Source organism: Halyomorpha halys, unplaced genomic scaffold, assembly GCF_000696795.3.
Source record: "Halyomorpha halys isolate HHAL.00 unplaced genomic scaffold, Hhal_1.1 Scaffold932.1, whole genome shotgun sequence".
Classification (NCBI taxonomy): Eukaryota; Metazoa; Arthropoda; class Insecta; order Hemiptera; family Pentatomidae; genus Halyomorpha; species Halyomorpha halys.
The window spans coordinates 307,694-320,672 of NW_027115188.1; the positions used below are offsets into that span (position 1 = coordinate 307,694).

A 12,979-nucleotide genomic window follows, 5' to 3' on the forward strand; every position below is an offset into this window, starting at 1 on the left:
ACGTATTCTAATACGTATAAGACGCTAAATCTTAAGATCAACTTTATTTTATTTACTAAATTAGACAAAATATTCAGGCTTATTTTGACATTAGACTATGAATAATGAAAAATTATTAAATAATTGTTAAATGTTTGGAAATTATTTTTCAAAGTCAAAAATAAAGAACAAATATACCCTTTAATTTATTCTTATGCATCTATTCTATGTATAGACCACATAATTAAAAGATACCAAATATTTACATATTTTTGTATGCAATATATGCTCATAAACTCCAATCAATAGTGTTATTAATTTATTATTTATTTATTTATTATTATAGGTTAGTAAAGCGAAATAGAACCAAATTTGGATTAATAGTTATTATAGTTATAATAGTTATAAGCAAAAGTTTCACATTCCACAATTTTTGATTTGAATATAGGATTTCATTTTAGCTCATAATATAAGATAAGAAGTTGTGTCACGGCTGTTATTTTTAATAATATTTTTGTGTAGTTTATCTGTGTACAGTGCAATGTTTACACTTAAGACCCACTGGGATCAGGCCTAGGGCTCTGTGATCTTTGGATTCCCCTTAATTGCTGGATCGATAAATTGAAACTAATAAAATGATCTGACAAGCATGATAATGCCAAGAAATATTGACTTAATAAAAATAAGCTTTGAAGAACTAATTCTTGATTTTTCTGATAAGAAATCAAGAAATAGTACAAGAGCCCAAAAGGAGAAAAAAAGGCAGGCATTTCATCCCAATTGTTTATGAATTTAATGAAAACTATGTGTAACTACCAGACGAAATTGATGAGTTTCCAAACACAGGTAGGGGGATTAAAAAATGGCAGCTGTTTACATTAAAAAAAAAAATCTTTTTTCTTCGGAGCTCTATCTTTAAAATTAACACCAACACTAGAAATCCTATATAAGATATTATTTAAAGTAGAGTAAATTTTCTACAATGTGAGCCCTAATAGAAATATTTACGTTCAACTGTATTCGAGATATAACTTTTTAAATTATAAGATTTCTTAACGAGTGATCTCAAAAATCAGTGTTAGGGAATTTATTTTGAGAAATCTATATCTCAAAGACTATTCCACGTCCAGACTTCTAATATGGAATTATTGAACGTAAATATGTCTATTAGAGCTCATAGTTTAGTAAATTTACTCTACTTTAAATGGCGTTCTCTTAGGTTTTCTAGTGTTGTTGGTAGTTTTAAAGATATAGAGCTCCAAATGAAAAATTACTCTTCTGTTAACGTTTTTGAACAGCGGTCATGTTTTATTCCCCCTTGCTATATTCGATAGAATCATGAATTTTGACTAGTAATCATACGTAGTTTTCATTAGAGTAATCAAAAATTGTGCCGGCTCTTTACTATAACATTTCTCTAGTGGTTTAATTTTTTTTTGGATTGTCACCTTTCAAATATTTTTTTAATAATTTATTAATTATTATTTACGACTATATAAAAATATATACATTAAGTAAATTTGCTGTGATACAATGACATGATACCAACATGTAGAGAATCTATTTATTGACAGAACTCCACAAAAATTTCTAGCGGAGATCTCGAGGCCAGGTTAGAAACGAGATGGTTTGGGTGATTGGGAAGTTTATCATGGAAGGATTGGTATCTGGTTCTTTTCAAATATTAACTTTCAAATTTCATATACTTAGACTTTAACTAGTAGCACGTTGTTTAATTATGTTAACAATCCAAATTTTTCTGACAATATATCTATAATCTGGTGGGCCCAATATTCTGCTCTATCTACCGAAATAAATAACGTTTCAAAAAATAAGTTTTGTTTAACCAAAATCATCATTATAAAATGAATAGTAGCTGTCCATAATTAATCTATGTTTATCTATAAAAATAGATATGTGATGGGTTGGAGTAAAACCTGGCAGTTGAACTAGGAATCAGAAATAACTTCCTTTTGCAGTAGCTATACAAATCAAAGGTATTTATTTATAAATTAACAAAGTAAACCCTCATGAGAATCTATTTCTGTTCTTCATTAAAATCTTTATGAAGATTCTGCGCTGTTAAATGAAAGATTGCCATAAATGATGGACGATGACAGCAAAATTTATAAAAAAATATATATTTTTTTTAACTTAGGAGACTATAAAATCATTTTTTAAAAAATGTCTTTTGTTTACAACCACTTTTCCTAAAGCAAAAATATTTAGATAATACAGACTCGCAAGAAACCTGAGAAAATAGTGAATATTTCTCCATCTTTATTTATTTCCAACACCACCGAAGTTTGCCTACATAAAAAAAAATCTAGACAGAGAGACTTATGATTGGCTGGCAATATAAGAGTCAATAGAAACAAAGAGAACAGATATAGCCACCTGACAGCAATATAAGGTCTCCTGCGCCGGGGACACGAACGCTGCTTTATTGGCTTCTGGGCCAATACTCTCTCTTCTGCTATAACTGTAAACACTCTTACGTTGGAGAGGTGGTTTTTAACAATTATGATATATTTTTGTACAACAATGCTAATTCGAATAAAAACGAATGAGTGAGTGGTTATATTTTAAACTTATATCAAAGGACGAACAACAAATATTCTCCAACTTGTTCATGATTTTAGTCATTTTAGGTGACCATCCACCTGAAACACAAGTTTGTGTTAGGAGGTGATTTGGTGAAAATCACGTCCGGCCTCCAGATTTTTACTCGATTAAGGGTACCCAATTTACGAGGCTGGGTGGACCCCAGGAGGTCCTAGAATCCACAGGGTTGACTCACGGTTACAGTGCAACAGAAAACAATTTTCTGCCCAGCCGGATTTGAACCCAGGTCCTTGGAGTTAGTGGCATCGTGCCTTACCACGGTACCACCGCGCTCCCAATACTGTTACCAACACCCACACTCCCAATTTTCAATACTTATGCATGTCATTTTTTTTAGTTTCATTTAGCCGTATTTTAAAATACCAAAATATGTACAAAAATATTCGATACGGAAAAGTTAAATTTAAAGGGGTAGAGATTCACTTTCGATGAGAATTGAATAAAAAATAAAATGAATACAAATGTTGAACTCTTGCAATATAAAAAAAAAAAAGTTTGCTAAGTGCAGTGTAGCTTCCTCACAATTTCTACTTTCTTGTTCCTTCATTTTCATTAATGAAAATTGCATTTTCTCGAAATTATCCTCTCTCTGTATCAGGTACGTGATTACCGACAGTTAAAGTTTAATTATTTGTTGTTTAAAAATAAAATCTAGGGAACGAGCCGTAGTTGAAACATAGCAGTACCGAGGAAATTAGTTTTCTACATCGTTGAAATCTAACAAGGTGTCAACACTCACAATTCCTGAAAATTTCATCAAAATGAATGACGTTTCAAAGGAATATGCTCGGACACAAACTTGACCACAGATCGAAAGAGACATGGAACCAAATTTGTTCATTGACGTTTCAAACTGAAAATTTTCGATTCTGAGGATATAATTTTTTTTTTTTCATTATCTACATAAATGCAAAGCTTCCCTACCATTGGTAGTGAGATAACTGTTTATATGTTTCTGTTCGGAATGCCGGGATAATCACTGAAAGCACTAATATAAAAATAAGTTAATTAATTAATTCATATTGAGTCCTGCAAAACTATTATTATAATTGGATTCTTTTCCAAAGGCTTTTTGATTGTTTATCAGCTTACGAATTAAATACCTTTATATTTATAAAATGTTGTTACTATAACCTATATAATATAAGGGGTGGTATTGTGTAATATGATAGTAAATAAACTACATAAAGGATCTAAGTATTTATTTACAATGGTTGATAAATGATGTTATTAAAATGATTGAAATGATACAGATAAATCGTTTGCCATAAAATATGATTAGTACATTATTACGTAATGTAAATATATATCTGAATGAGAGCTGAGATGGTTGATTCATGCTGTAGTGTGTAGTAATGTGAGTGCCATCTTGTTCATAAAGGATGGCGTCCAGGTCCCATAGCCGTTCTTGTTTTTAGGACTTCGTCTGGTCAATGTGCATCTTGCCCTCTCTTCAATGTTCTTACTTCTGTGTCTTCGTCTTCAAAGCCCTTTTTTCCTGGTCTAGTTGTCCTGCAAATTTTCTTCCACCTTCCCTTAGAGGCGTTATCTTTGTTTTAATCTGATTGCTCATTGGCCATAGGTGACAAAACGACCCCTAGGTGAGCGCCTCCCCTAGGCCCGAGGGGGGATGAGAATGTTCTCACTAGGAAAAGTGTCTACCTGATTAATTGGCTTCCGATCCTTCGACATGTGGCAAGGTGTTAAAAGCTGACAAGAGACTGATATGAGTGTCCCTGTGAAGTGTCCCTTGAAAAGTATCCCACCTTGGCCAGGTATCGGAACATATGGTAAAAAACCTTAATAATATTGATAATTATTAATAATTCAATACATATTGAATTATTGAATATTGTATATAAATATATATTGAATTATTGTATTGATTAAAACATAGGAAAACATTCCGAAATAAAACTAAATTTTTAAACATTTTTGTACGTTAACTAACCAAAAATTGTTATATTATGTTCATCCTCACACCTTTCCCAGTTAACGAGGCGAAGGGTCCCATCCAAGATTTAGCCCGCTGCCCTTCACTAATTCTTTCTACGCCTCTACTTCCTACTTTAAAAGTAAAATCTCTTATATAAGTTGTAAAATATTTAATAACCTCAAAACCATAGATCGTTTTATAACTTTATTTTCATGCAGGTTTGTATAGTGAAAAACCCTTGGTTCCCTATGTTCCCAATAATCAACCTAGCGTTCAGTAAAAAGTTTTTATCTAAACGAACAGGATGTAATTCGACCTAAATCTAAGACCCATATCTTAATTAAGAGATTAACCTGTTGATTTCGCAAATTATTTATTTATGGATGATATATCTTCTAGATATATCTTCAGCCTTCGTCGTCAACTGCATTGATTAAAACATAAACTTTTATTCATTGCTCTATTACGTGTACGGAGATGTAGTAGTTTTAGTAGATACATAGTAATAACATTGGACATGAAAACGAACAACAGGCCTATAATAATAATGTTTAAAGTAATAAATTGCGAAAAATATTAGGATATAGTAACTTATCGAATATTAATTAATTATAATTAGTCTTCAATAATTATAAAAAATGAAATCTTATCTTGACTATTGTTTTGATGAAGTAGATAAACCACTAGATACTTAAGAGTGCCTCGACCTTCCGGTCTCCTCTGGCATCCAGTGTTATCAAATGAAATATATATAAGACTTTCAAAGATTTTAAAAATTAAAAGCAATGCCTTAGATTGTCATTCCTTTGAGCCATTCCGTAAGGTATTATGTCTCTTAATTCTAAGTCTTTAAATCGTGAAAAAGAGCCATACAAGACAAAACATTTATTTGATCATATATTTTATGATGCAATTTTCTATAAAACATGGTAACTTATATTTTTCCAATGTTAGTGTATGTTTACGCTGCAATAATGCTATTCGTACTAACTTTACGTTTTCCCCATTTCAGTATTTTTTTAATCACGTTTCAATAAATCTGTTTATTTTTCTAAGCCACTCGTATGCTAACATTTCATGTAATATTCTTCGATTTAATTAATAAAGGCTTTACTAATTTTTATAACAGGACATCAACTTTTTTTCGATGTTACCCTTATGTTGAGGTTACATTTATCCAAAGTGATATTAACTCTTCTTATTTTTGTTTACACTTATGGTATACAGGGTGGTTATCAATCTATTGTGCCGTCCGTAGCTCAGGTTATTAAGGCGCATGTCTCAGAAACCTAAGGACTGCAGGCGGTGCGGGTTCAAATCCCGCTTGAAGTGTGGACTTTTATCAAGAAAAACTTGACCCCCTACGATGGTAGGTTAGGACCCTCTAGATAATCCCCGTATGTTAGAAATTACGGGGAAGGAGGACGAAAAAAATAATAATGAAAAGTTATCAACCTATTGACCTAGCCAGAGTTATTAATACATTGGAAAACGTGTTTTAACATTAATTTATTATCCAAGTTTACAAAACTGAATTGCAAACCTGCCTTTGTTTCAGGTGAAAAATTCCTTAAAGACACTTAAATCTTTTCTTAAAGGTTCTTAAAGACACTTAAACCTTTTCTTAAAGGTTCTTAAAGACACTTAAACTTTTTCTTAAAGGTTCATAAAGACACTTAAACCTTTTCTTAAAGATTTTTAAAGATAATTAAAGCTTTTCACTAGAAATGTACGCAGAGAGGAGATGATTCTGACGCGCCGTCGAAAAGGTCATACGCGCCTGACCCACGGTTATCTTATAGCCGTGATTCTCCACCTGCATGCCAAGTTGCGGAGCGCGACTCAACGTAAAACACATATTAACTGGATGGTAAGCATACGACTCCCTAAAATCTTTGTATAAATTACCAGCAGACCTCCATTCAATTTTGGGGGATAACAAACAGAATATGTTAATAAACTTTTAAATTTTAATACAAGTGCCTATTTTTAGTTTTTAATAGTTATACATTTCAAATTAAAGAAATAAGGAATAATAAAAAATTGGGATATTAAGGAAATAAAAATGTCGGAAATTAATGCAATAATGACCCTGCAGTGGTTGATGCCTTAAAATAGTTTTACAAAAATAAACTTTTCTTCCTTGAATATATTATTATAGAACAGCCCCTAACATTTTAGAGTTTCAGTTCCATTTTCTGAACACCTTATTATTATGGCATTGCTAAGGAGGATGAAGTATATAAAACTTCAGATATTTCTACGATAGCTAAAAAGAAGAAACGGAAATTAAGAATAATTAAAAATGCAACATGGTGGGGGCATCAAACAAAAAAAAAAATCATCAGAATAGAAATGTAAAATTCTAACATTTCGGCGCAGATACTGAGCTATCCTATAAATTTAAGAAGAAAGGAGCTTCATTCCACAGAAGCCCTTATGTTTTTGGCAGCATTGTGAATTTTAACTATGTGCGAGGCTAATAAACTGCATCAAGATTAAAGTATCTACGGAATTAACAGTAGCTTTAAAAATAAATATAAATTCGATTACAAAGTTAATGATATTCCTAAAATTTATTAAAAATTGATTATAGCAAAGATGTAGAAAAGAATATGAGAACAAGCGTGTGTGTGACTGATGATTTCGTTGATGCCTCATTAAATGGGTGCCCATTCCTTCACACTTCCTGTTGACAGAGATCCTTGTCCTCCTCAATTTATCCTCTCCAGCTACAGGAAGCAGTTGCCAACTCGATATTCGAAAGAATGTCCTATTCCTGCGAACTGTTGTCCAAAAATAGACCTGACTGCGGGGATGGCTGCCATCTGCTCGTCATATTTGACTTCTAAGAACATATTCGGGAGTATAACTATAACGAATTTCCGTAACTACTGGAGAGAATCCTAATCTCAGTTACGATGAACAAATTGAGACAGTATTTTACTCGATGAGCATAGGAGAGGCTGAAGGAAACAGGTATTTATTCGCTCTTAAAAATTTTTTATTAATTAATTTTATTTATTGATAAATATTACAATCTACCACAAAGTTGTCGGGCAATAAGTAATAGTGATAACTGATTACATTCATACTAAAATAAAATAATATAAAAATAAAAATAAATAAATAAATGAAAAATAAATTACATAAAAATAAATAAAATCTCTCTCTGAATATATACAAAGAAGGATAAAGAATTGAATGTACATGAAAAAAATATAAATAAAATAATCACCAGTCGCAATTACACTCTTATATACAATATTTACACCGACCTGTGATCCCTGACCCCACTCTATCCCCCACGTATGAGAGGTATTAAAGATCCCAAGATATCCTTCACTCACACCGCATAACTGATAATGAGCCAGTGGTGGCTGAGCATGCCGCAAACACTTGACTTGAGTGGAGCATCTGACCACTGCTAGAACTCCAATTACATTTTATTTTACAATAAGTCTCTTGGTCACTGCCACTTCAACCTTCGAGGTGGATTGTAGGGATAGGTGGAACTGTATAAGGATTGAACCAAAGGATTAGGATGAATAAAAAGATTTATATGGAATTTTGAGTATTTGGTTGGTATGAGGTCAAGGACAAAAGGAATATGAAGGTCATGACGTAGTGTGTACAAATTAAAATAAGTTAAAGTTTACAACATTTTATATGCTTTTTTCACTGTATTTGATATTTATTTTTATTTAACCGGGTTGAATATATTGAATTGGTATAAGAGAAGTGGCTTTTACGGGTCTCAACTTTTTTAAATTATTAAATTGAAATTCAATTCAATTTTTTTACTTATTCTTCTGTTTTTTACTATTCAGATATACTTCAATATAAGGTTTTCTATGATTCCATCTTAACTGGTATATTCAGAACAAGCTTCCACTAATCAAAACTATTTAGGCGATTTCTACTTCGTCAGAACACGCATCCACTCCAACCGTAGCCTTAGGATATTGGGCGACGTATTTTATTTTTTACTTCACTTTACAATCCTGAATTGCTTAGAAACGAATAGGGGTGGTCCTCAACCCAACCTGAATAATTAACCAATCAGAACTCGCTAACGTTTCAATTATGCGCCAATCGGGACGCCGGAATCGAATTGCTTTTCTTCGCCGGGTCTGCTTCGGAGGAAGAGGATTAACCGTGTCGCAAAATTGGCAGCAGATGACTCCTCTAATATACCCCCGCGGAGGTTCCATCACCCTCCTCCCAAAGCCATATTACTTCCGAACCATCTACCCTCCATACACTTCCCATATCCTGAGAGTTCTCTCTTCCATTTCCTTTTCCACAAATGTAAATATTCCAAACAGTTATTGACATTTTTTTTTGTTTCTGGCAGTCCTCTTCTCAATTTCGAAGACGGAGAAGTCTTATTTACGAAATAAATATATATTTATGAGTTTGAGTACTATTTTAGTGCTAATATAGTTGAATACATACTCAATAATAGTGTTAACGATATATGCATTGCAAAGCCGCTGTTGCGTATCTACAAATACATGTATTTTGCTGTAATCTAGTGTAGTTTTAAGTAGTCTTCCGAAAGGAAAAAAAAAAACTACGAAATACTTAATTCGAGTATAGCAAAATCAGACATTTGTTTTAATATTTTTTTTTATAAAATAACTAACATAAATTAAAATAAAGTAACGGCTACATTTTCTTTTTTCTTATTATAATTTTACTCGTATCTTATTTGCTAAATGATTATTTCACGAAATGTATTTTTATTTATGAATGATGAAACAATAATATCCAAATTAAATATTTTATAATATTTTGATTTTAAGAATTTATAATTTTACAACAAGAAGTCAATTTTAGTTAGTAAAGATACCTGTCAAGGTCATGTAGCACCATTACACCGTGGCAGTTGCTACGACCGTAATAACGTGGCTATTGCTTCACTGCCGCTACATATGCCAACAACTATCACTTCAAACATAGAGCGACAGCACATACTGTCATAACAGCAATAATTAGACTATGTTATATCCATGTGAGCCTTTATGCTTGCTGTCTTTATGCCTTCAATTACAAGAAACACTATACCGCACTACGGGTTGTCACTTTCTCATGCACTTATTCAGGACACCATCTGAATTTTAGAAATTATTTCAAAAATTTAGTTATCTCGGAAATTATTATTTCGTCTTCTTGAAAATAAGTTATTTCAAAAATAAGAAAATAATAAATCATAAAATTATGAGATAGTCATTTTAAAAATATATAGCTTAATTTCAATGAATGTGCAAAATAGTCAATAAGCATTTCAAGAAAAATATACAGGTTGTTATTTCATAAAATAACCATTTAATGAATCATTATTAGGGATTATTAAATAATTCGTTGAAGTATTTAACAAGCAACTTCTTTAGACAGAGCCCCGCTCTATCTTAAATCTCTACTAATAATTTTTCAGAAATTTCTCAACTTACCACTTTGGCATCCCACCGGTAATATGTCAAAAAATTTGTTTCGTTACCAATGGGTAGTTCCTCAACACGTCTGTATCACCTTATAATAACATATATCAAATTTACTAAATGTATAATCATGTACAGTGATAAATAAGTATCAAAAAAAAAAAAAATAAATTTGAGTTCATTGAAGTATTAAAAGTTTAAATTTCATTTTTTTTTTCATTTGTGTATGTAGTAGACACATCGTCAAATTTTTGTACGTATATAAAACAGAAGATCAGAAGAAATATTGTATATAATTTTTGAAATTGATACTTTTCGTACAATAAACTTATAAAGATGAGGCAGTAAAATATAAAAAAATAATGTCAGTAGAGCACTCCATAATGAACCTTGGGTTCAGCACTTGCTAAGAGAAAAAACAAATAAGCTGGAATTAAAGAAAGAAAAAAAAAGCACCACTAAACCAACACAAACAAAACAATAAAATGACGCGGAAAATAAAAACAAGTTTATTAATTATTTAAATGCAAATCCTAATGAAATGCAGGCTAAATCAGTCTCATTTATTTTATTAAATAGGTCATGACCCAGATAAATGATTAAAGAATACATTATATATTTTTGTAAAATAATTAAAAAATAATTACTTATTTAGTTGACTGTTTAATTAACTCTCTGCTGATACATTTAATCAAGAATGTATACTCTATTGATAATAATGGTTAGTTGTTTGTGTGCTCTACAGATAGCGGAGTGTTAGCTCTGTCAATGGATTCGGTTCCGCCGCAGCCTACTTCTTCGGAAATTGATTAATTCAATCCACAGAAATTATGAATAATGATCGTTTTAATTAACATATAGTAAGATCATTTTATAAAGACTGAATACAATTTTTGATCAACAAATTATTATAAAATGGAAGATATAAACACGATGTAAGACAAGGGTGACTGATGCAAGGATGATTGTATGCGGGATTTTATTAAATGTTTTTACTGTGTAATAATATAATCATAAACCACCAAGTAAGATACACCCACTCACCTCTAAAATACATACCGGCCAGACTTGGTTCATTTTTAAAGTTTAAAATCAAAGTTCGGACAATTTTAGATGGATTTTTTCAAAACAAAAATCACTCTATTTGCAAGACTATTAACTGATATTACTGTTGTAACTTTCTTTTTTTTTTCGATCGTTTCTAAGTATTAAAAAGTGGGTAGGCGTAGCCACCTCCATGATGAGGGATGAGGGTAGCTTTGTACATTCAACGTCTTACGTTTTCAGGTTCAGATTTCCTGTGAAAAGAATCCATCCACTTTGGGATGGTGAAAGACCAGGGGTGAAGAGAAAAAAATATAATAACGAAACAGTATATATTTTTTTCCTTTGTCTGATGTTCGCAAGAATGTGGCGCCACATCATAACTGAATTTTACAAAGTTGACCATGTAATGTAAATAGTTGGTATGCATTTAAATGTAATGTCAAAAAAAAAACACTTCCTTTTCGCTGTTCGCCTCGTGCTCTGCCGTTAAAGGTTTCATTTATTTGTTTGAATAATTAAATTATTATTTTTTTAATTTATCGTTTGACTTTTCGAGAGTCCAAAATGCGTTAATAATGTTTTCCTGTAGTCGTGGCAACTGACAGTTGGGAGAGAGCATTTTTACCCGGCTGTGTATAAGAACTGTTGCGTGTAGAAACTCCACTCCCACTTTTTCGACCCTCCTGAATACAGAATCGACCAACATGATGTAGTCTCGGGAATCGCTAAGTGAATGAAGATTCTTCCAGGCGAATCACTTGAGAATATGATTCTTTGAATTGATTCCCGATTCACGCTTATCTCTAGATCGGAGTACTTATCCCTCTAATAATTTTCTCAGTTCCTTCCGATAATGCTAATTTAAAAACAATAACCTATAGTAAATCTTATACTAATCTAATCTAATACTATCATAAACTATGTTTTTAATTTAAATTACATCTTGTTCAGGAATGGCTCAAACCAAGGTCAAAACCACATTAAAATCCCTTTAGAGATGGTCTGATAAAGACTAGCTGTTTTCGAAATATAGAAGGTTCTCAGGATCCCAAAAGTTAGTGGTACCAAATTATATCAAAGATTGATAAAGCACATTCCTCGCCTGTTGTGGATGGTACTAGAACTAAATGCTTTTTGAATTATGATTTTTTTATTATCAAAACGAATTTATCCTAGATCAAAATTTCAGGAAAGAAAAGTTTGCTGTTGGGTAATGTCTATCTCATAAAGTATATTTTGAAAAATCAAAAAAGGATTTAGAAAAAACAGTAAAAATAATATTTATCTATTACAAATATGAAAAATAGAAATCAATAATGCAGAAATGAGGGCAAGCACATTTCAATAAAATTGAATAAGAGACAAAATCAAGATTTCATTATGTAAAATAGACTCATTAGCATAAAATAAATGCGATGGGCAATAATTAGGCACTAATCATGAAATAGGTAATAATAATATATAGGCAAGAAGTATACCATTAGATTAATAGAAAATAATTTTATTTGTCCTCATAGTTATGTAAAAAAAGGATAAATCATGGCTAAATTATTTTTTTTTTATTTCAAAACTGATACAGATTACAACATTACTCATAAGTATACATATAATAATATATTGTATAGTATCGATAGTTTTTTTTCCAGACTGTTAATGGTATATATTTTTGAGGCTATTGAGCAGGATCAGCCAGTAGTAAAACAATTTTATTGAATCATATAGTCATGTCTTACGTTAAAGAAAACAGGTTTTTTCCCTAATTTTCCATTATTTCCTTTACTCATTTTTAACAGTAAGATGCACAGAATACAAATTAGGATTAATAAATGAAAACATTATTTATAATTTTTTTATAACAGTGTGTTCTACATAGATGTAATATTACTAAGAATAAATCGTATAAGGTTTGTAGCATAACTAGATAAGGGTGGAATGAAGATACAAAACT

General features: G+C 31.3%; 1 long non-coding RNA gene across 1 annotated transcript in view; it reads right to left on the reverse strand.

The window, feature by feature from the left end:
- The window catches only part of LOC136796985 (uncharacterized), a 173,561-nt gene that overhangs the window by 43,490 nt on the left and 117,092 nt on the right, over window positions 1-12,979 (reverse strand). The window lies entirely within an intron of this gene.